At 52.2% G+C, this 24114-nt stretch overlaps 1 long non-coding RNA gene across 1 annotated transcript in view; it reads left to right on the plus strand.

Moving 5' to 3' along the window:
- LOC119818909 overlaps positions 1-20947 on the plus strand; it is a 57860-nt gene extending 36913 nt beyond the window's left edge. The window contains exons 2-3 of the long non-coding RNA XR_005286197.1: positions 20517-20598; positions 20844-20947. This is a non-coding gene — a long non-coding RNA (uncharacterized LOC119818909). The remainder of the gene's footprint in view (positions 1-20516; positions 20599-20843) is intronic.
- Positions 20948-24114: the final 3167 nt, after the last annotated feature.

A 24114-nucleotide genomic window follows, 5' to 3' on the forward strand; every position in this document is an offset into this window, starting at 1 on the left:
GCAGGTACCGGGCCTCCCACCAGAGAGGACCAGGAGGACCCTGGCAGCAATTCTGGAGAGTCTTTGGTCATTCCTTTCATACTCTAAACACAAACTTTAGTCCCAGGGAAGTCTGGGAGGCTCAATAAGAAGCCCCAGATGAGATGACACCATGACAGTGCATTGACCGATGACCATGACAATGTCCGGATGTTCCTGGACATGTTTTACATGTTTTCCTTTGGGCCCATGTCTGTCCTCAAGGGCAGTAACCAGGGAATAAATCTGTGAGTTCTGAGACTGGCCAAGGCTAAGAACAGTGATAGGTGCTGAGTGTATCCTCTGGGGTGATGGGAGATAGGTGAATGGATGGGCGGGTGGATAGGTAACAGCTGGATAGGTGGATGGAGGACAAGTGGATGGATGGGAGGAAGGAAGGAAAGGTAGATGGACAGATGGATAGATGAATGGATAAATGACAGGTGGCAGGTGGATGGATGGATGGGTAGACAGATGGATGAAAGTGGTAGATGCATGGATGGCGGTATAGAAGGGTGGATGGAGGGATGTGTGGATGTGTAGTAGGTTAGATGAATGGACCACAGATAACTTGCTGGATGGGTGTGTCCATGGGTAGATGGACTGGTGAGGGATGGATGGATGGATGGATGGATGGAGGAGAGGGAGACTGGATGGTAGAGCAGGTGATTGATGAGAGGGTGGATAGCCGGATGAATGAGTGAGTTTAGCTTAGATCTGACATTTTAGACTTTCATAGGAGTCACTGAGCCTCTCTGAGGGTAGAGATGCTCTGCGTGATCTGAAGCAAATATTCAAGTCTCTGGTGGTGTTAGGCATGGTGCTGCGGTCCACAGGTCCTCCTCACTGGAAGGAGGATCCACTGCTAAGAGTGTAGCTGGTTTTGTTTTTGTTTTTGTTTTTTTTTTTTTCGAGACAGGGTTTCTCTATGTATCCCAGGCTGGCCTTGAACTCACACAGATCACAGATCCACAGGCCTCTGCCTCCCGAGGGTTGGGATTAAAAGCGTGCGCCACCACCACCCGGCCAGAATGCAGTGTTTTGAAAGCAGGTGTGAAGGGACATGGAGGCACTCTAAGAATCCTTTTTTTGAGGAGTTTAATGATGGGAGAACACACACACACACACAGAGAGAGAGAGAGAGAGAGAGAGAGAGAGAGAGAGAGAGAGAGAGAGAGAGAGAGAGAGGGAGGGAGGGAGGGAGGGAGGGAGGGAGGGAGGGAGGGAGAGAGAGAGAGAGAGAGAGAGAGAGAGAGAGAGAGAGAGAGAGAGAGAGAGAGAGACAGAGCTGGCTTTAACCATCCCTCAGGTCAGGCTAGTGGGAGCAACTCCCTGGTGTGCCCACCTTCTATACTCTTAGTCAGGGTTTCTGTTGCTGTGATGAAACACCATGACCAAAAAGCAAGCTGGAAAGGAAAGGGTTTATCTGGCTTACACTTCCACAGCACTGCACATCACCAAAGGAAGTCAGGACAGCATCTTAAGCAGGTCAGGAACTGGAGGCAGAAGTTGATGAAGAGACCATGGAGAGGCACTGTTCACTGGCTTGCTCAGCAACCTTCTTTCTTTATTTCCTTTCTTCCTTCTTTCTTTTCTTTTTCTTTTTTCTTTTCTTTTCTTTTTTTTTTTTGACAGGGTTTCTCTGTCACTTTGGAGCCTGTCCTGGAACTAGCTCTTGTAGACCAGGCTGGCCTTGAACTTAGAGATCCATCTGCCTCTGCCTCTGCCTCTGCCTCTGCGATTAAAGGTGTATGCCACCACTGTCTGGATCTCACCTTCTTATAGAACCCAGGACCAGCAACCCAGAGAAGGCACTGCCCACCATGGCTGGGCTCTCCCCGTTGACCACTAAATGAGAGAATGCCTTTATACCTGGATCTCATGGAGGTATTTCCTCTCTGATGACTCTAGCTGGTATCAAGTTAACACAAAACCAGCCAGCATGGGGCTGAAGAGATGGCTCGGAGGTTAAGAGCACTGACTGCTCATCCAGAGGATCTGGGTTTGATTCCTGGCACTCACCATTCAGCTCATAACTGTCTGTAACTCCAAGACTCGACATCCTCACACAGATAAACCTGTGGGCCAAACAAATAAATAATAAAAAAGCAACACAACAGAAAGAGAAAACAGCCAACACACATACTTAGTACAGCATCCATGTTTTTGTTGGTAGAACTTTGGAGAGCCAAAAGAAGGCCGCCTCCCAGAAGTGAAGACCATTAAGGAGGATGGTGTGTGGCCCAGGGAGGAGTCCTGACCTTGGGTACCAGGTACTGTGTGGAGGCCTGGCAAGGTTCTTCCTGGATGTGAGCCATCCTGGTCTGTCTTACAGGACAGCCCCTCCCCTGCCCCAGGATCTTCCACTCCCTTGGTGGCCATCCCTCTGCGGCAGGTATCTTTCAGGCTCTTGGGGTGCTCACCAACTGAAATCAGGCCAGACAACTTCCAAGGGCTTCCCTGCCATTCACTGTCCCCATGAAGACAGTTGGCGTCCACAGCTTCATCCAAGGCCGAGCCTCCTTAGGCAGGTTGTGGGGTGTCTGGTGTTGAGTATGTGCGTGTTTATGTATGCAAACACACATGGAGAGGTCAAAAGACATAAGAGACGGTTCTCTCCCTCCACCACATGGGTCTCTAGGATGGATGCAACTCAGGTGGTCAGGCTTGGTAGTAGACACCTGGACCCGCTAAGCCATCTTGCCATCCCATAATGCTGCTTCTTAGAGTGCACCAGCTATGCAGCCAGGGGTCAGTGTCAATATCCCTGAACCACCCAGCATCAGTCAATGCAGATAATGGCTCAGGAAACTTTGAGGCCTGCTGATCTTGGTCTAGCAATAGGAGTGGAGAGTAGCCAGAGATTGTAGCCGGCCTTTTGGTGACTCTGCCCTTCAGGGAGCAATAGTGGCAGAGTTTTGAACCAGGGTCTAATGGGGCTGTGGGTAGTAGGGCAGGAAGTAAGGGAGGTGGGTGGCCTTGCGATTGTGAGGCACTGGGGTCTGCCACAGGTCTCCACAGATGTCTATGTAGAGCTGAGGGATTGATGACCCCGTGTGACCCCTGAGCTTGGCCCAGTCTGGGCTCCAGGGCTCCAGGAGTGACCTGAGTCAGCAGTTCGCTCAAGTCTGGACTCTGGAGGGGCAGAAGGAGGTCTGTGGGTTGGGCCTGCTCTGCCATATAGTCTAGTGACCCCAGAACTCAGTTCCCACAGCTTGTCCTCTCTCTCTTCCTCTCTTTCCTTCAAACCACTTCATGCATGCGTGTATTGTGTGTGTATGTACGAACTTACGGTGCATGCGTGGAGGTCGGAAGACAACTTGAAGGAGCTGCTTCTCTCCTTCATCTTGTGGGTCCCAGAGATGGGGCTCAGATCATCACACTGGGTGGCGAGCCTTTACCCCCCAAGTTACCTCCTAGCCCTCCATCTTCTTTGTCGTTGTTTATTTTGAGTCAGGGTCTCACTGTAACTTGAACTAGACATGTAGGGCAGACTAATCTCAAACTCCGAAATCCCCCTGCCTCTGCTGGGATGAAAGGTGTGCTTTATTTGCTCCTAGTTTAGTTTTTATGTCGTGTGACATGCAGGGTAGATGGGTGGGTGCCGAGAAGGTGGCACACGTTTGAGGTGCTCCACTGAGCACCCAGTACCATGCTGGTAGGTAGCTTCTCTGGCCCTGACATGGTGATGGTTAACAGAAGGTTCTGGCTTGAAATATTTACTAGCTGTGTGACCCTAGGCAGGTTACCAACATCTCAGAGCTTTAATTTCTCAGTTGTGAAGAGGAAATTCCTAACTCAGCTGAATTGGATTCTGGTTCGGGGTGAGGGTGAGTTGAGGGGGCGTGGCTGGGTTGCAAGTTTCCACAAAGTCAGAGGCTTAAAAGAACTCATCACCGGGTGTGGTGGCTCATCCCTTCCCTAGAATTTGAAAGACCCAGGCAGGAGACTGTTGAAAGTTAGAGGCCGGCCTGGGCTACAAAGTGAGTTCCAGGCCAGTTTAGGCTACAGGCTGCAGAGTGAGACCCCTGTCTCTACAAAGAAAACAAAAATAAACAAAGCAACAATACCACCTCAGTCAGTCCTGGAGGTCTCTGGTTCAGGAGGTGTCTCAGCAGGTGACTTCAGGGTGTTGACTGGGCTGGGTTCTCACCTGGATGCTCAGGTTGGGAGGGAGCTGCTTCCTGGCAGAAGGTGACACGATGACATCTTTGCTTCTGTGACTCAGCGGGGCCCCTCCTTGCGGGCCTCCTGCCCAGGACTGCTTCTGCCTTGCCAGTGCTCTCTTGGTTTGCCCATGCCTCCCTCCAGCATATCATGTGGAGCTCAGCTACCTTAGGCTCTCAGCGCCAGTTGCTTAGGGCCCTGTGTCCCATCCACTGCCCCCTACATGTCTGTGAGGGCTGTCTGGCTTCTGGCAGATTCCCTACATCTGGGGAACAGAGTCAGGTGTTCCTTTGGAACTCTGCCTTCTGTGTGGCAGCCACAAAAACTTCAGTGACAACGGACAGGAAATTCTTTCTGGACACAGATCACATAGCCCTTTTGTATGGCTTGGTGTGGAAGATCTCAGGGTAAAAGGGATCCGTGCATGTAAAACGAAGGAAGAGCAGAGTGCTTGGAGCCGTGGCAGTGGGGTGGGGACAGCCCTCACGTGGTCTGCCAGGCCTGTCACCACCAGGAGAGTGACATTCAAGATGACTCCTGAGAGTTGAGAAAGTAAGGTTGTGCAGAAACGGTTGAGGGTGTGTTCTAAAAGACAAGACCAACTTGTGCAAAGGCCCTGAGGCAGAAAGGGTGTCAAGTATGGGAGGAATCCAAAGACTCTCCCTGGGACCGGAAGAGTGGCTTGGGGAGGGTGACCAGCCTGAGCAGTTACACGGGACTCTCAGGCCCCTACCTTTGCCATAAAAGAAATGTATTAAATTTCATAAACCTGCCAGCACACCAAGGGCTGTGCAAGCAGGATTTGGTGGCAGACTCTAAGGTAACCCCTCACCCCGGTGACCTACACAATAAGGTAACATCTCTTCCAGTGTTGGCAAAATCTGTGATTAACAGATAGTTTCTAATCTACCGAATTTAAATGATCAAAAAGGGAGATTTCAGGAGGGCTTGCTCTAATCAGGCAAGCTTTTTAAAAGAGTCTGGAAATCAGAGATTAAAAGTAGTAGCAGACTCCCCCACCTCCTCCCCATTCTTCTCTTCTTCTTCCTCCTCCCTCCTCCTCTTTCTCCCTCTCCCCAACTTCATCCTTCTATCCTCCCCACAACTTTCTCCTTGTCATGCCCCCTCCATCCTTCCCTTCCCTTCCTCCTCTTTCCCATTGACTTTAATGAAGCAAGCATCCTTCAATTCTATAAATACAAGAAAGTGAATGTTCTCCCCACCTGAGGGAGCCTGGGGACGTTCCTTCCTTAAGGGAGTCTCCTGCTGAGGATGTAGCTGATCACTCTGCCTTTAGCCATCTGATGGGTAGTGGGAGACACAGAACCCAGACCCAACCAAACCATACCTGGGCTCCTGGTCTGCAGGAGGGGAAAACAAGCATGAGGCTTTTAAGTTTCAGGTTCTGAGCTTATACTTTCATACCTTGTATATCCAGACCTCTTGAAGGCTGCGGCTGCCTGGATTGTATACTGCTGCTTTCAGGTAGAACTGGACAGCTGTGGGCAAAGGCCTAACACGAGCCCACCTGCGTCAATCCAGCTCTAAACCGTCTGTTACTGCAGTGAGTTTGCGAATCAGCAAACGTCAGAGCGGGAACCTCAGGTGGAAGGTGCGGCTCTCTACTTCCCAGTCCAACTTGGGGTGGGGGTGCAGCTCTGTGGATTTCCTGCTGAACTGGGCTGTGCATCAGGATAAGGCTCAACAATGTTCCCAGCCATGTGCCTGCTGGAGCCTCAGTACGAAGTGGCCACCTTTCCAGCCTGATTACCACGAAGTGGTGCCTGTATTGGGCACTGTGGGCAGCTGGACCAAAAGGATGGGCCCTGGGCTAGTGAGTCCCGGAAACTTGGATGGTAGCAGGAAGTGCACAGCATGGGACCCAGAGGTTACAGAGCAAGCCAATTGCGGACTAAAAAGGGATGCTCCCGGGTAGGCTCCTCGGAGGAAGAGGTACCAGCTCTCAGCATATGGAAGAGAGGGCTCCGAGGATAGGAAGGCACTTTCAACTACTGTTGGGGGAGCCAAAACAGTGGACAGTGATATTGAGGGGGTCATCCTTAAGTGGGTGCAGAAGCTGGAGAGAGCATAGACATTCCCATCCTCCCTGGGAAGGCCTCCAGTTGCCCTGGAACTGCTGTGAACTTTTTTTTTAATATCTATTTATTTATTTAGCATACAATATTCTGTCTGTGTGTATGTCTGCAGGCCAGAAGAGGGCACCAGACCTCATTGCAAAGGGTTGTGAGCCACCATGTGGTTGCTGGGAATTGAACTCAGGACCTTTGGAAGAGCAGGCAAAGCTCTTAACCACTGAGCCATCTCTCCAGCCCCCTGCTGTGAACTTCTTTATGCAGATTGGATTGCAGGGGAGACCAGAGAGGGTGAGGGCTACTTGGACCCAGAGTCACTAAGGGACAAGCAGAGATACATGGCCAAATGCAACATGTGGCTCCAACCTACTGCATGGGAGGTGGGGGGGGGGGCACTGGTGAGCATAAAGGAAGGTCTTTGTGGTGGAATGCGGAGCTTCTAATCCAGGCCTAGAGTCCAGATAGTCCTGTGCTCAATCCCTACTTGGGCTCTGTTTTCTCTGTATGTTCCTGGGCAGTTGAGCAGGGCTCATGAGGATCCTCAGAATACTCTTGGAGAAGGAGGAAGCTCTCAGCATGGGGGGAACCTATGCAATCTCTCTCAGGGGTGTCAAGTCACCGGCAAAGGGCCACAGAGGACTTTAGAGTCCTCAGTCACACTGTTGACCCTCTGGTCTCAAAGACTGCCTGTCCCTAGGCTCAAAAGGCCCTCCCAGGTTGTGCCCTGCTGCTCCGACATAGGTTCTGCCTCTCAGAAATCTGACCTCAGGTAGTAGGGAGGCCGAGGAACTTGGCTTGATGACTAGAAGAAGTGGCTTTTTATCAGTGTGCCCTCTGGGAGTCTGGGCCCAACCAATGAAATTATGTCTGTTGACTCAAGGAGGCCCCGCAAAGTGGGACTGATGGCTAATTGAGATTTATGGCTTCCCCTGAGACTGACCACCTCTGATCTTCAACAGCTGGGCTAAGTGGTGCTAAGGAGACAAGTCTGGTGCAGAAGATGGTCTCTACCACCCCTGTCCCGACCCCTCTCACTCTCAGTCCCTTTTCCTCTCCCTGTCTCTCCATCTCCCCACATCACCTCAGGGTCTGGGGTGTGGGCAGGTGACTGCTCAGGCTCAGGGCTATAACCAGCTGTGGGAGTGGCCCCCTGCTGTTGACAGGGGAAGTGGGGTAGGCAGGGTCACCAAGGCCCCATGCAGTCTTCAGCTCTTGCCTGAGTGCCTCCGAGCTCTTAGGATTGGGGAATTGGGCAGTTATCCGTGACGTGTGGTGAACTATCGGCCACATATGGAATCCAGCAGGTTCTTAAGAAATGTGCCCGACTGTGCTTTGGTTTGCTGAGGATCTGCCCTGTGGAAGCAGAAGTAGGACCCCAGGCCCTGCTTAGGTCAAATGAGGAGCTCACTACCCAAGGCCACAGCAGAAGTGAGATGCGCATCTCTGGAGGTGTAGAGGTGCCGCTGCAAGACCTCTGGCTTGGAGGCAGGCGGGGCTTTTGACCAAGGCTGATCCAGACTACAGAGCCTCGGATTGCCCCCAGGTGATCACCCTAACCTCTACCGTCTTTTGCTCCTGCTGCAGAGGAGTTAAAGGTATAGGTCGGCCTGACTGTTCCTGGGTTGTCTGCTGGCCCAGACCCTAGAAGGAACTCAAGCCACCAAGTAGGTCTTCAACATTGGAGGGTTGAGGGCCTACAGGTAGAGGGCGGGGCTGTCTGGTCCCTAGGCTCACAACATTCAAGGTCATGACTCCTGGAGCCAGATAGAGATGCTAGTGGACCAGGGTGGGAAGGGAGAAAAATAGAAGGAAGGGACAGAGTAAGAGAGGGAGGGAGGGATGAAGGAGGGTAGGAAGATGGACAGGCCATTCTGCACTGGCCATGAGTCAGAAGGATTGTAAGAGCGAGAAGCACTCGTGCACCCTGGCACACACCAAATCAATACACATACAGAAAAAAAAAAAAGGGGGTTGGGATGCAAGGTGAACCTGAGTGTGTGTGTGTGTGTGTGTGTGTGTGTGTGTGTGTGTGTGTGAAAGAGAGAGGGAGAGAGCATGTGTACGTGCACAGGCACGCACACCAGTGCACGTGTATGTGCACGTGTGTGTCCCTGCCCAACTCTCACAATGCATGCAATTGCCTCCACAGAAATGAGGATGTTCTTTAGAGAAAGAACGTGCTTTAGAAAAGGGATGCGCTTTTGAATCTCAATCGGCTGTTTCAACAATGTCCGTTTAATTAGCGTGTTTTGAAGGGGAAATGAAGGAAAATTATAACTCATCTGAGAAAATAGCTGGTACGTGCTCAGCTCTCCGGTGGCTTCCAGAGGAGCCGCCCCGGGTCCAGCCACCAGGCCAGAGGAGAGAGGGAGAGACACAGCAGCTGTGTCCCGCCACCCAAGCCCGCAGCAGGATACAGGGATCATGGGCAAGTGGGTGCCATGTCCTGTCCCAGTGCAGGGCAGCGGGGCACGGGAACAGAGAGGGCAACTACCCTTCCTTCTTGGAAGGCAGGGACAAAGCAATTCACTGAAAGATAATAAACAGCCTGGGACCACGTTTGAATTCTGAATCTGCCATTGTGTAGAGGCTCCATTTCTAATTTATAAAATGATGGTGATAGGTTTGGCAAGATGGTTCGGCCAGCAAAGACACCTGCTGCCAAGCCTGACGAACTGAGTTCAGTCTCTTGGATCTACACAGTGGGAGGAGGGAGCTGACTCCAACAGTTGCTCCCTCACCTCCACTTGAACACCCATGCACACGCACACACACACACACACACACACACACACACACACACTAAATAAAATTCACATAAAAATCAAAATGTTAATGATAGTTATGAGCTAACTAAAATGATAGCAAGAATAGCCTTTGTAAAGCATTGGTCTTGAGCATGCCTGAGTATTCCTTGAAGGATCCAGGAAAGACCTGCATTAGGGTTGAGCCTCAGCTAGGTCTGAGGTCCAAGTGCATAGCTCTTGCCTGGGTTCCCTAGGATCTATGGATCTCCTCACAATTCCGGAGGCTCTCCTTTGGCTTCCCAAAGTTTCTGCTCCCCCCACGTGCCTGCTCCTCTAGGGCCAAGGCTGCAGCAGCCCCAGTGGGGAAGGCTGGAGCAGAGACACCGCTATTTCTCAGCCTGACCACATGACTGCTGTAGTCCCAACCCTGTCTGCACCTTTTGACTCCTGACTTGTGGGGAGTCCTCATGGGGTGAGTCAGGTCCTGTAGTGTCGAGGTCTGGGCTCTGACCAGTGCTGGGCTTGGGGAAGCGTGGGCCCCCTCCCTCTCATCCACTGTTTCTCTGCTGATGGAGGTCCAGTCTGGGGAATATGCTATAGGTCTGCAGACTCAGCCTCGGGTGACTATGAGCATTTCTGTGTGTGGGTGAGTGAGGGATAAGTACTAACATTATGTGGGTCCACAGGAGCCCCCTCTCTGGCAAGTTCTATCCAAAGAAGCAGCAGCTGTCCCTTTTGGAAGACCCAGGAGCCTTTCTCCCATTCTCATGCTACGAAGAGCTATGGCCACCCAATTTGAAGCAGAGGAAACTGAGGCATAGCAAGGAGAAGGAAGGGGAATGACACTTTCGGTAATGACAGACTGGACTGGTCCTCATCCACCAGATACTAAAGTCCCTTCCCTAGACCGTAAGGAAGGCAGCAAGTCTTAGGGTCTCCTGCAGCCAAGGGCACAAGACAGCCAAAGCACTGTCCCCCACATCATGCGTGCTCACCCAGACCCTCTACAGTGTGCCTTCACCTCCATCCATCCTACCAACTCCACCCCTTACGCAGATTCTGCCAAACGCTTTGTGCCCACAGGGTCCGTGCAGCTGCCTCTGTGGCCGCTGGTTCCCCACACCCCACACGCTATTGTTGGACGCCTGGGTGCTTTCCAGTCCCTCACAGCATGAACTGGGTTGTTATAACCATCTTGGCACAAGCTGCCTCTTCCCTCTCCCCAGCGAGTTCCTTCCCTCTTGCGAGGCTTTGAGTCCTTTCCTGACTCGTTCGTTCATTTGTAGACAGGAACGGGCAGGATGACTCCTCTGAGGTGCTGGAAGCCTCCCAGGGTATCAGTTTTCAGCCTCTTACTACGGGGAGTCTGTTCAGGCCAGGGACTCTGACCTCTTGCCCAGTGCTGTGTCCCACCCTGGGCCTTCTTGCTTCCACAAGGTGAGGATGATTGATTCCCTATTTCTCAGATGAGGAAGCTGAGGCCTAGAGATGGTTAGCAGTGGCCCTGAGGTGGCAGGAGGGAGGTGAGCTTGACCTAGGCCAGGCTGATTGGAGGCCAGAGTTCTGTAACAAGACCATCCCGAAGGCCCTTCTGCACACACACTGGTTCTGAGTATCTTCTATATATACTCCTCCTCTCTGCTGTCCTCCCCCAAAAGGGTGTCCTCCAGGAAGAAGACTCTTCCTGCTGAAGCTCCTACATAGGACTCAGGATCCTCAGAGAACCAAGTCCTGACTGGTCATCTGGGACCATCTGTGGGTTTAGCTCATCCCACTAGCTCTAGGGTGATGCTTTCAGCCACGGACTTGAAGATCCCTAAGAGCAGGGCACACCTGGAGTCTGCTGGTTGCCTTCTAGCCCCTTTGCCCTGTAGATCTCTCCTAGAGCTTCCTAAATGACCCAGCCAGCTGATGAAGGGACAGATGGATGGCCAGACATGAGGTGGACATCAGGCCAACAGGTGTGTGGCTGGCTTAGGGGTGCCGGGCTGAGTGAAAGGGGCCCCAGAGGGAGATATAGACACTCCTAATGGGAGAGGGGGGCTGCTTTGGGCCCACACCCCAGCATGTAGGAAGAGGCAATGTTGGGATATAGTTAGTCTTCTACATGGCAAGCCAGTTCTCCAGCTGTCGGGCCCTTTCCTGCACCTGTGGCAGACATGACTAATCAACCAGGGCCATTCTCCCACAGACTGGACTGGTTCCCAACTCTCCCAGTAAGCCAAGAGCAATAGATTGCAGGTGGCACATGAGAGTCATGCTCCATCACTACCACGACTGTTACTAATGAAGACCCAAGTTTCCCTGACCTCCTTCAAGGGTCCCCTCCATACCTGCCTGCTTTACTGACAGGACAGACCTCAAGGGGCCAGGTTTAAAGAGCTAGGCTTATATAGGGGTCCACCTGCACCTGAACCTCACGCTGGGATTATATGCACCAGAAGAGGGACTCAGATTTGCCTGGGTTATGCTAGTGGCCAAGGTAGGCCTGGAACTGCATTTCTCCTAGCAGGTTCAGTGGTCTGGGGCTCAGCTCAGGGTATGCTGGTCTGTATGGCTGGCTGGCTGGTTGTTTTTGCTCTTCAAAGGCTCAGCTCATGGAGAGATGATCTGGCCACAGATTCATAGCCCAGAATCCTCCCTCCAGTTTATGGTGGGTGTCCCTACCTGATGGTCATAGCTTCATTGGTTCTCAGATATGTTTCAGGGAGGGCATGTCATGGCCCACACCTCTGGGCAGTTGCCTGTCCAGTGACTGGATCTTTTTTTGGGGGGGGGGGGTTTCGAGACAGGGTTTCTTTTTTCCTGCCCTGAAGTAGCTCTTGTAGACCAGGCTGGCCTTGAACTCACAAGATCCTCCTGCCTCTGCCTTCCAAGTGCTGAGATTAAAGGCATGCACCACCATCGCCTGGCTCAGTGACTGAATCTTAATAACCCCTTGGGGAAGCCCCATTCTCCTGAGGTTCCACCTGCTTCCATCCTTTTAAGAGTTTGCACCTGTCTGCATGTGCTTGGACCTTATGCTGTGGTGTGTGTGTGCGTGTGCATATGCGTGTATGTGTGTGTGTACACACACTCATTCGTGCACATCCCAGTCCCATCTCAGAATCTTCTCAAGGTGGAAGTAGGTAAAATGCTTGTAGATACTGATCTCTCCCTGGCTAGGAAGCTCTGATAGCAACACCCTAAACACCTGCACATTCTGCCTTTTATTGCCTGTTTTAAAAAAATGTCACCTGTGGGGCTGGGGAAGTAACTCGATAAGAAGTGTACAGGAAGCCCTGGTGTCCATCTGTAGCACCAAATAAACCAGGTATGGCGGCGGCATGCGCTTGTCATCACAGCGTGTGTGTGTGGGGGGGGGATGGAGGCAGGACAGGAGGATCAACTCAAAGTTGTCCTTGGCTATGTAGTGAGTTTGAGGCCAGCCTGGGGGCACATGAGAACCTGTCAAAAAAAAAAAAAAAAAAAGCATGTGGGTGAAGGAAAGTCATGAGCAGTCTCTGCGGCCTTTCATGACTCCGAATATGAATTTTCCCCCCGTTTCTTCAGAAGTGGTGTGACCTCCAGCATCCGTGTCCCAGCACCAGTAGATCTCATGCTGGGGCTTGACCTGGCCCAGCCAGAAGCCCCCTAGTTAGCTAGAAGATCCCTCTCACTAGTACACTGTGTCTGAGCCTCAGCCCTCAGCCCTTGAAATTGTGTGACTTTAGAAACTTCCCACAACCCTTGGGACCTCCTTCCCTCAGAGTCTGGGAAGAGTCCCAGGCTCTTCGTCCGTGTGCCTCACCATGTAGAGACAGTCTGACTCGGAGAAGTGAGAGCTTGGGTTGGCAGCAGGCCACACCAGCACAGTTCAGGTCTGGGATGGGTCCCAGTGGTGCCCTCTGCCATCAGCTCCTCCCTGCGTGTGTGAGTGCAAGGCCCGGAGCAGGCTTGCCTACAGGGGAGACTGGGCTGGCTGCCTCGGGCTGCCCACTCACCACCCTTGCCTGCCAAGCTGGCCACACACAGCCTGCACCTCCCACCCCTGAAGAGTCAACAGACCCGTTTTAGCACACGGAGAAGCCACAGAAGCAGGAAGGTGTAAACAAGCTGCTGTTCCCACCTCTGCTCTGCTCCTTCCCACCACTGCTGCTCACAGTCAACGAGAGTGAGTGCCGCGCAGAGCCAGCTTTGCGCCAGACGCACCAGGACCTGTGTCCTCAGACAACCTATGACAATGGCAGTCACTTCATAGGGGAGGAAACTGAGGACCCAGGCAGGTGACCAGCCGAGGGGTGCAGATAGTATACCATGGCCTCTGACCCCAGCTATCCGGGCATGGAAGAGGAAACCAAAGTGCCAGACCAGTGACTGTGTGGATGACGGGGTGGGGCGGGTGGGGTGGTGTCTTAGACTCTCTGCAGGGGGTCTCCATGTTAAGAAACGACATAGTCCCTTGTGTTTGTGCTCTGGGGTGTTTGTGAGGCCACAAGTAAAAGTCAAGTGTGGTCTGGATCGCAGTCTTGCCGCTTACAAAGTGAGGACAGCAGGCAGGTCTTCTCAAGGGTCCTTGCGGGATCTGGGAGTAAATGTTGTCAGGAGCCTCAAGTGAGACTTTCCAAGGTGGTTCCCTAGGTTCTCACAGTCCCCAAAGACGGCACTCCACCCCCATTTCCACAGGCTCTTTTCTCATGGCAGTGCCGCTGGCCACTGCTGCATCAGGCCGAGAGAGGTGTGGAGGCAGAGGCTCCTGCATCAGTCACCCCCTGTGCCTCAGGGAAAGCTTGCAGCCCCCACCTACCTTGCTCACCTTGCCCTCTGTGCTCACCCTTCTTTCTCTGCTCTTTTCTCCCTTGGGCCTGCCTTCCCAGCTCGATTAGCCAGGCAAGGCTGTCTTCCAGGTGACTGTTCCTCAGAAAAATGACTTCATTATCACCTTCAGGGCCTGGCACTGGGGGAGGGACACGTGTGTGTGGCTGGGAGGAGCAAGCGGGTGGACATCACCTCCAGGGGCTCCTCCAGCAGCTGGGCCCAGGCTAACAGGCAGGGACCCCCCACCTGGAAGGCCTGACGGAGACTGATCTGTGAGAGTTAGGGGCTGGAGGGAAATATTACATTATGATAACAAATCACTCAGCTGATTGGAATTTAATTACGTCTCTTTTATCTTGGTGACAGTCTCACACCTGGGATGAGGCCCTGGCTGCCAGAGATAGGCTGGGCTTAGGCAGAGGGGATGGGGGAGCTCACCCCAGGGGATTTATAAAGTAAGGACCTCTCCTGTCCCTGCCCAGAGCAAGACCCAAGCTGTTCCCTTCCCTCTGCCAGGTTGGGGTACAAAGGCGCCTCTCCACAGGATGGATTCATCAGAATGGGGCAGTGGTCACACAGGTCCATACAGGCCGACCTAGGAAACTCAGGAGCAGCAAGCTGGCCTTGGCCAGACTCCCAGAGACAGACCTTCTCTTCCCCCTAACAGAGCACCTCCTGTCATGGTCAGCCAAGGAGAAATAGTGTCTTGCTTAGGGGCTGGAGTTTGGAACCTCCATGATTTGGTCTGTGGAATGGAGCAAAGTAGGAAGTGGGGGTGAGTGGGCTCCTGCACACACCACCCCCAGAGCACAGCAGACCCGTCAGAGAAGAAAGGTCTAAAATCACCTCTTTCTTTTACTGCTCCCTCCTCTTCCCCTGCTAGATAGGGTTTCTCTGTGTAGCCCTGGCTGTCCTGGAACTCACTCTGTAGACCAATTTGGCCTTGAACTCACAGAGATCCGCCTGTCTTGCCTCTCAAGTGCTGGGATTAAAGGCATGCACCACCACTGCCCAGCTGTGCTGCTGCTGCTGCTGCTGCTGCTGCTGCTGCTGCTTCTTCTTCTTCTTCTTCTTCTTCTTCTTCTTCTTCTTCTTCTTCTTCTTCTTCTTCTTCTTCTTCTTCTTCTTCTCCTCCTCCCCTCCCCCTCCCCCTCCTCCTTTTCTTTTTCTTCTTCTCCTCCTCCCCCTCCCCCTCCCCCTCCTAAGATTTGTTTTATTTTCTGCGTATGGATAGTTTGCCAGCATATCTGTGCACCATGTGAAAGTCAGAAAAAGGCATCAGATACTCCGGAACTGTAGTGACAGACAGATGTGAGCTGTCACGTGCATTATGGGAATCGAACCCTGATCTTCTGGAAGAGGAGCCAGTACTTCCAACCACTGAGTCATCTCTCCAGCCTGTCTGCTCTTCTCTGAAATGTGCCACCTCTGCCTGTCTTGAAATGATTTTCTTTTCTCCCCTCCTCTATCTAACATTCTAGTGTGGCTCTACAGCTGGTGGAACAGTGGTGGTGGCTTCCTATCTTCTAATAACATGACCCATGAGTGCTTTCGTGAGTGCTTTGACTGGGTCCTTGGTGGGTGATGTGACCCTCATGATTCCAGGTGGCATCAGGCCCATGGGCTCTCCTGACCTTTGCTGGGCCCTCTCTTGGCACAGATCTTCTCTGCCTGGATCCTTCACTGTGGTAGAGAATGTGGGACTTGTAGGGGCTTTGACACAGGGTCCTGGTCCTCCTGCCTGGTCCTGGCTAGTGACTCAGGATCTATGGTGGAGTCTGTTTGGGCATCCCCTTTCCCTCTGTCAAAGGCTGGGGAGTGGCCACAGCTGCCAGTGTTTAATGGACTGTGCTGGGGCCACCCTGCAGCCCTGGCAGGATGACTGTGATTTCATAGGCTGGCCAGGGACTGCTGAATCATCACAGGGGGCAATCCATCAGCCTCAGATAATGGAAGGAGAGGGCAATGTCATTGCTTTGGGGACAGGGAGGGAATGGATGGGTCTCTTCTTCTACCCATTCCGGGTAGGGGTTGGACAGTTGTTATGTGGGGGTGGGGCAACACTGTGATTCAACCCTAAGGTGAGTTTATGTGGGGTTCGTGCATGGATTTGTAGGCATGCTGGCCTGTGTTACAGCCTTCCCTCCACAGATGTGAGCTGGTATAGGTCTTGAGGTGCACTCTGTGTCCTGTGCCTACACACTCAGGCCCCCAGGAAGTTTCAGGCTCCCCGGGTTAGAGGCTTTGCGTGTGTGGCATAGACTTGGAGAATGGGGGACAGGAGCAGATGGAGTTGTACAGGGGACCCATTTCCACCCTTTACTGCTGGCTGGGTGAGCTTCTACTCACCTGAAGGCCTAGAAGAAGGCAGAGTGATGTCACATGCATGTTGAGAGGGAGCTGAGCCCTGCAGTAGAAAGTTATACATAGAGTTCCCCATGCTCCAAGCCTGTGTGGTCACTGTGTGACTGTCTGAAGAGTGTTGTTGCTTGGGAGCTGTTTGCTGGGGTAGCATCTTGGCCTGGGTTCTCCATGGAGAAGGGGCCAATAGGACTTTATGTATAACCTGGTTCACATGACTATGGAACTCCTGAGTCTCAGGTTCTTCTCTGGCTTCCAGGGGACTCTGAGGTACAGATGAGTTGGGAGCTGGAGTCCCTAGACCCAGGGGAGCCATTGCCTCCAAGAAAACCATATCTCCCTTCCATCAGACAGGCAGAGAGAGTGGGTCCATCTTCTCTGGTCTTTTGTTCTATCCCCCAACACCCATGGTTTCATGAGACCAACTTCTCTGTAGCTTTCATGTAGTCTATAGAGCCAATTTGTGTCAAAACTATCCTCACTCACAAAGAAAGGGTCCTTAACCAGCTGTCCAAGCACCCCAGGCCTGTGCACAAATCTGATCTGTTTGTGCGGTCTTACTCTTTGTAGGACAGAATAAATTCCTCAGTTTCCCTGGAGGATGGATGCATATTCTACTACATGGTCTGCATGCTTATGCATACGTGTTTGTACATGTTTATGAGAGTCTGTGATCTGCTCGGGGGGGGGGACATGTTTGCATATTGTGCTTGTAGGCTCATTCCTGCGTGCAGGGCTATGTATTCAAGGCCTGCTCACATGTGGGCCCCAATGCAGACATGCCAAATCTCTACTGACCTCTGGTTCCACGCACCGCACCCCCATGTCTGCGTTCGATGCGCTGGCACCCAGTTTGCGAGATTTGGGCAAGAGGCAGGAGGTTAAAATACACAAACACATACAGACAGAAAGACAGCGACATGGGTCATCCTTGAATTCCCCAAGAATGCCCCCTTTATTGTGTTCAGGGGCAGATTATATAGAGATAGCCACGCCCCAGCCAAACCCACCAGAAACCACTCTCCTGCCATCAGGAACTCCTGAAGGTCTCGTGCTCAGAGCAGCTGTAGGCACTCAGATCAGGGGATTACAAGAAATTCAGGATCTGGGGTCTCACTGCTCCCAACACTCTGGATGTCACTATACCTGCTCTGTCTTGAGAAGGTTTGCTTGTGGCCTGACCTCTTTGTGGTTGGTGATGCTGCATAGACCCTGGAGTTGAGCTCAGGGGTCATGGCTCCAATGGGGTGCTAATGGCTACTCCATTCACTTCTGTCACATCTAACCAAGGCAGCCTTGTCCTCTTGGGAGGGTGGGGACTCCTGTGGTGGACCATCTTGAAGGTCACTTTTGTTATCATTGTCATGTCACCTAGCTCTGGAGGTGACATAGCCAGCTAGAGAGCAGGCCAAGGAGATAGTTCAAAGCTGTATAACCCCAGGTCTTGCTCAGCCGGGAGCATGCAAGCCCTGCTCCACTCGTCCTATGAGCACTGGTCAGTGCCAATTCTGCAGCAGAAATAATCGAGTTAGGATAGGAAGACTGGGGCACTCCTGGCCAGGATACTGTAGACCCTGAACACAGGGGGTTCACTCCTGGGTAGCGGTGCACAGGACAAAGGCACAGAGAGTCCAGTGGTCTCCAAGGTCACAGGAAGGGGTAGAGGTTCTTGGGACCCAGACTTTGCACAGCTGTCTGACAGAGAGCCCTGACTTGGGCTCGGCTGGCTGGCTCATTTCCCATCTCCACTCGGGATCAGACTGAAGCCCATACTCCCGTTCCGACCCAGATCGGATCCCAAGTGGGAACAGCTGTGCGAGTTCCTCTGCGCCCCAGCTACTGTGAGCTGCCATCACGTCCACATCCTGCTTCTAGAGAGAAGAAGATGAGAGACAATAAGAGTAAGAGGAGGGGAATTTCCATTTCAAACGAGCGAAGGCTTCGGCACTCCAGCGAGCCCTGGGGGAGTTTTGCAGCTGGGAGAGAAGCAAGCCAGGGAGGGGACAGAGGGCTGTTCCTTGGTGGAGTCTGGGAGGAGATAGAGGACTCTTTCCTTGGTGGTGTTGCAGGGGAGCAGGGGGACGTTTCCTTTCTTCTGTCCACATGTGGTGTATGTGTATGTCTATGTTCACGTGTGTGTTGGGCCAGAGGTTGATGTTGGTGTTTTCCTCAATCTCTCTCTATCTTATTTTTTGAGACAGGGTCTCTCACTGAACCTGGAGCTCACTGATTGGCTAGACAGGCTGGCCAATAAACCCCAGAGATCCACTCATCTCTGCCCCCAGCTCTGGGTTTACAGGCATGTTGCCATACTGGTTTTTATGCGGTGTTGAGGATGTAAAGCTAAGCTTTCAGGCTTTCCCAGTAAGCATTTCGCCTACCACCCAGCCATGGCCCCAGTCCTGGAAGGCTCTTTTCTTGATAGTGTCTACATGTTATCCTGTGGCCTGGGTGTGGGGTATGGGTGCTATTTCTGGCACAAGCTGTAAAAAGTAGACTTGTCCATTTTTCAATATGAGGTGTACTTGGAGTGTGCCAGAGTTAAGAGAAGCTGAAGGCGCCAGGCCCCTCTCTCCCCTAGCTGGCAGCTGGCCTCTGTTTGTCTCAGAACCCTTGAGAGTTGGAAAGGTATAGGCAGTCTGCCATGTGACTGAGCCCACAAGCAGAAAAACCCCAGCAATCTCAAGACCCAATTTATTCATTAGATAAGACTCTGTCCTTGGATAATGAGACAGGGAATTTGGGAAGGGGGACAAGTCCTGGCCTATGGGGAGCGAGAACAGGGATTTCTCAAGATGCAAGGAATTTAAAATCTGTCTCGGCTTGGAGAGATGCTCAGTGGTTAAGAGCATTTGCTGCTTTTGCACAGCACCCAGACGGTGGCTCACACTGTCCTGTAATTCTAGTTCCGGGGGAACAGACCTCCAAAGGCACCAGCCACACGTGGAGTACACGTAAGCACACACAGGCAAAACATTCATACATATACAATAAATATGTCTAGAAGCAAGAGCTAAACAAAACAAAACCACTTGTCTTGCACCGAATTAGCACCTCCACCATCTGCGCCTTTTCTCCATGTTGGTGTCCCGCTTAGTAGAGTTAGCTGTATATTCAAAACTCCTCCATTTTCACGATTCTCTTGAATTTGTCACTATCATCTTAACAGGGGCAGAGGCCGTCTCTGCCCAGGATCCAGTGGAAGCTCAGATTCCTCGCTGGTTTTCCCTGCCCAGTGAGCTGACTTCCACGTTAGCAGATGCTAAGGCGATAGGTATGGAGGACTCGTGGCCAAGGCCCCTCTGTCAGGGGATGTGGGCTGGGAGCTGGAAGTATATTGACGTGGACACACGCCTTATGGGGCCCGGGTGGCTGCTGTGTGCCTTGGATCTCACCTGAGCTGATGGGCACAGGTGACAGGTAAGCCTGGTACTGACATCTCTCTATTGATATGCTAATTGCCCTGGTGACTTCTTCCCAGACTTGGTCCCAAGACTGTGACACCATCACAAACGTGAAAGGCAGCCAGGACTGTCTCCTGGTAGAGTCCGAAAAAGTGGACGGGTTGTCTCGTTATCTCCCTTGCCACAGCTTGAACTCATTCCCCTGAGCTCACGGTGGAAATCAGCTGAGTAGACAAGCAGACCCTGACCCCTCAGAGGTGAGTTAGGAGGGACAGGGGTTTATTCGATACGTGGTATTGATAACAAACTTGGGTCAGCCTCAGGAACCCTACCCTGCTAAACATGGAATTTCTAGATGATTCTCAGGGATAGTTTTCACAGACACCTGATCCCTGAGGACCTGACCTTCCCAGATGGGTGCAGCTGAGACGGTCAGCTTTGCAGGCTTTGGTGTGCACAGCTACAAACCATGCTAACTCCAAGCCAGAGTAAAAGCTTTGCAGACACAGCCAACGGAATAGAGAAGGGGCTCCGTCGGTGCCTTATGAGGCAGTGTGGGTTGTCACTGTGGCCTTTATGCTGTAGCAAACCTCGGTCTCCAAATTGTGTGGTTGTATCTTCAGAGCAGGAGGGCCAACAAACTTGACATAGTGTTAGTCAGAGGGTTGGGTGTCTCACTTGGAGATATAGCAATGATTTTGAGGTGCCCAGAAGAAATGCTTATACAAGCAGGGGCTGAGGGCGGGTGGGGGGGGGGGGACCTGGGTCTGTCAGGGGACTTGACTTTCCCACAGGTCGTGTGTCACAACTCCTGGGCATCGTGGGCAGTGACATGGGTGTCTTGGACACCCTCATCTTTAGGGCTGTTGGTTACTTTTGTCACCTCTGACCGAAGGACTTAAAGGCGGCTTGTTCTGTTTTGGTTTCAGAGGGTGTTCATCCTCCATGGCCTGGAAGGCATGACACAGCAACTTAGTGGGCTGGGCCTGCGGCAGGCTCACTTCGCAGTAGGTAAGAAGTGAACTGTGGAGGACCTTCAAAGGTCCACCCTTAGTAACCTACTTCCTCCAGTTAGACACCCACCTCCTGGAGCTACCACCCTGTGGCAGGAGGTGCAGGCGGGTGAATGTCACCCATAGGCTCTTCATGGTCCACAGTGGGAGCTAGAATGGAGCCCCTGGGGCAGAAGGAGCATTTTTTACAAAACCTTTTTTTTTCTTTTTCTTGTTTTTTTCTCCCCCCCCCCCCCAAACCAGTGTGTAGTTTCCATGCCCTACGGAGGCTGTCAGAGCTTGTGGCTTGCCCTGGGTCTTCCGAGTGACTGGCTTGAGGCTACACAGCTGCTTCTGTGGAGGGACGGAGCATGTCCTCATCTGGGGATCCAGGCAGCTGTGTGTGCCTGTGCGAGGCTGCTGCTGGTGGGGCTGGCCCCGGCAGAAGCAGCCTGTGCCCCCCCCCACCCCCACCGGGAGCTTCTTTTCCCCACAGGGTCAGCCCAGAGCTCCACCTCCCTGCCCAGATTGCCACAGACTAGGGCCCCTTCTCTCCTCCTCTCCTCCCTGCACGAGGTCTTAGGGGGAAGGGACAAACAAAGGCCCAGAAGCCACATCATTTTTCTCCCCTTCACCCTCTGGCCCAGCCTTTTCTTCCTTTTATTATGTATTTTAATAGGAACAGACCAAGATAGATGGCCTAGGCTGGAATGGGAAAGGCCTTGCCTCTACCCAGCCCTGTTTTGGAGCTCTGGTGTGCTCTGCAGAGCCGAATGGATGAGGTCCATAAGGACTGAAGGCAGGGTGCTTGCTGACTGGTCTCCTGGGTACTCCTTCCCCAGGACCTGGCCTATCGTTCTCCAGTTATTCCAACTCCCTGTTTTCTGCTTCCTCCCGCTCCAGCAGAAGGCCATTTGTGGAGGGAGGGGCCCATCTTGTGTATGCCCAGCCTTTGTGTATGAGGAGAGGAGGAGGAGGAGGAGGAGGAGGAGGAGGTAGGACAGAGATGACACCCGCCCAACCCCCACCTGGGTGGAATGTACCCAGTGAGGCTTTCCTTCCTCCTCCTTCATTGTATCACTTGGGGCTGGGATCAGCAGCATGCACAAGTGCTTAGGTTTGGTCCCCAGCACCCTGTACTTGGCAGGCGTGTACCAGACTCCTTGTGGGCCCTTTGTTCATATCTGTGTTGGAGACACAAAGCTGAAGCTCCCTCGTATCGCACACAGACCCCGGGAGCAGACATGTCTACTGTTCTGTAAGGAAGAGACAAACTGGGAAAAGTTGGAGCCTGAATCCCAGCCTGAGCCTCTGCCTAGCAGGAGCAGGATCATACCCTGCTTGGTCCCTGGGGCTCTGGGGCTCAGTGACTGGGTCAAGTGCTGGGGTCAAGAGAAGCTTTGTCTTGGCAAGGGCCCTTCCTGACCCCTGACCTCTTGGTGTCACTCCATCCCAAGCTAACAGGGGTATTTAACATCAAGAAACAGGCTCAAGCCTCTGAACCCATTCTGTCTTACTCAATAAGCCAGAGCCTTTAAACGCCCACAGGGCGCACCTCCCCTCCCGAGCCACAGCTCTCAGATTAAACTCGATTGAAATAGAAATTTACGTCCATAATATCTTGACTGGATGGTGGTTCTGCAGCGTCTCTAGCCCTGGGGCTGGGACACCTTTGGTAACAACAACCAAATGGCCAACGTGTGGCTTGGCGAGTGGTGTTCAGCAGTAAAAAGGGCACAAACTTCAAGCCTGTTCACAATGGTGCTCTGTTTTGAGGAAGCATTCAGGGCAAGCAGATCCACAGAGTGGAGTAACAGTTCTCAGAGATGGGGAACTGGTAGGATGGGAGCAGTGGCCAAATATAGGGGGCTCCTTTTTTGGGGCGGTAAGGCTGTTCTTGAATTCGGTAGCAAAGGTGCTTGCACAATTCTGTGAATATTCCAAACACCCCTGCCCCAAGTTGCACTTTGAATGATGGATTCTGTAGTGTGTGTGTGTGTGTGTGTGTGTGTGTGTGTGTGTGTGTTATATCTCCATTTCTTTAAAATTCCCTAACTGGGATGCCATGACCGTTTTTATGTGTCCGTTCAATTGGGTTGTTCAGTAACCCAGTAAAACATCATTTCTGGATGAGACTAACATTTGAATGGACAAGCCACTGTTTAATAAATAAACCAGTGTCCACCCACATGGGGTGACATCACACAATGCCAGGGCCTGAACAGAACAAAGAAGTGAAGGAAGGACGATGTGGTTTGGATGTTCCCCACCCAAAGGCTTGTATGTTGGATGTGTGGTCCTTACCGTAAGGCTTTCGAGAGACGGTGGGACCATTAGGAAGTGGGCTCTAGTGAAAGCTGATTTCAGATCCTTGGGGTTCCGGCCTCAGAAGGAACTAATGATATCTCACTGGATGGAAGAGGTCTATGGGTCTAAATTAGTTCTCTCAAGAATGGATCCTCATAAAGGAACGACTGTCTCAACTCCTGTGGAGAGTTGGAAATTTCTCACATTCAGTTGAGCTTATTCTCAGGGATTGCATCACAGAAGCTTTATGGGCAGCCCCAAGTCGGGATGTGTTTCTAATGGGTTTGCCTTAATACGCAGAATCTGGTTGTTAACCCTTGGTCTCAAGCTGCACCGTTAAGTCTTACAGCAGCTATCTATTACGGTGTAGAAATAATTCCTTTCCACACAGTGCCTCCAACAGCAGGGGCTCTTCATTCTCTCCAAGTCTCCGTGGGTCAGGAGTCTGGGGACAGTGTGACTGCACAGATCTAATCTAGCCACTAAGGAATCGTCAGTAAGATGCCAGCTGGATTCCTGTGGCCTGACAGATGGAAGGCTCTCATTTCAGGGCTCACCTACATGGCTGGAATGGGCTGGGGATGAGAGACCTCTGCTCCTACATGCCGTCACCTCCCCATGGAACTCCAGTGTCCTCATGCCATGACACCCCATGTTCTCTGTAGCAAATGCTGAAAGAGAGAGAGTAGTAGCCCTGGACCTGTTCATCAAAGACATGTGCCCAGTGAGCTACTTCTTCCAGATAGGGCCCTCTTCCTCCAGTTTCCCATTGGTCCTTTCAATTAGGAACCCATCTATGGATGAAGTCAGAGCATCCAGTCACCTTTGGACACTGCTGCACTCAGTACCAAACTTTCGACACTTGAATCTCTGGGGGAACACTATCCATGTAAACTGTACTAGGGACGACCTGGCGTTTGTAGTTTCACAGGTAGAAACTCTTGATGTTGACACTGAAAGCCAGACCTTTCAGAGTTGATGTGTGCTGCCCCTTCAAGCCCTTGACACTGTGGTTTCTAAAACTTTGGGATAGATTGATGGTAATTCGCCATGACTACCCATGCTGCGCTGAACTCAGGAGCGTCCCCGTGCCAGAGGAAATGTTTTTAAAGCTGCCTAATACTGTCTGCTCAGTGGGCCAGAAGGCTGACAAACCTGAATGCTGGTGGCGGAAAAGCCCCTGTGCATGGCTCACGTGGGACACAGGTAATGAGAGTGAACATGCAGA

This window comes from Arvicola amphibius, chromosome 7, assembly GCF_903992535.2.
Source record: "Arvicola amphibius chromosome 7, mArvAmp1.2, whole genome shotgun sequence".
Classification (NCBI taxonomy): Eukaryota; Metazoa; Chordata; class Mammalia; order Rodentia; family Cricetidae; genus Arvicola; species Arvicola amphibius.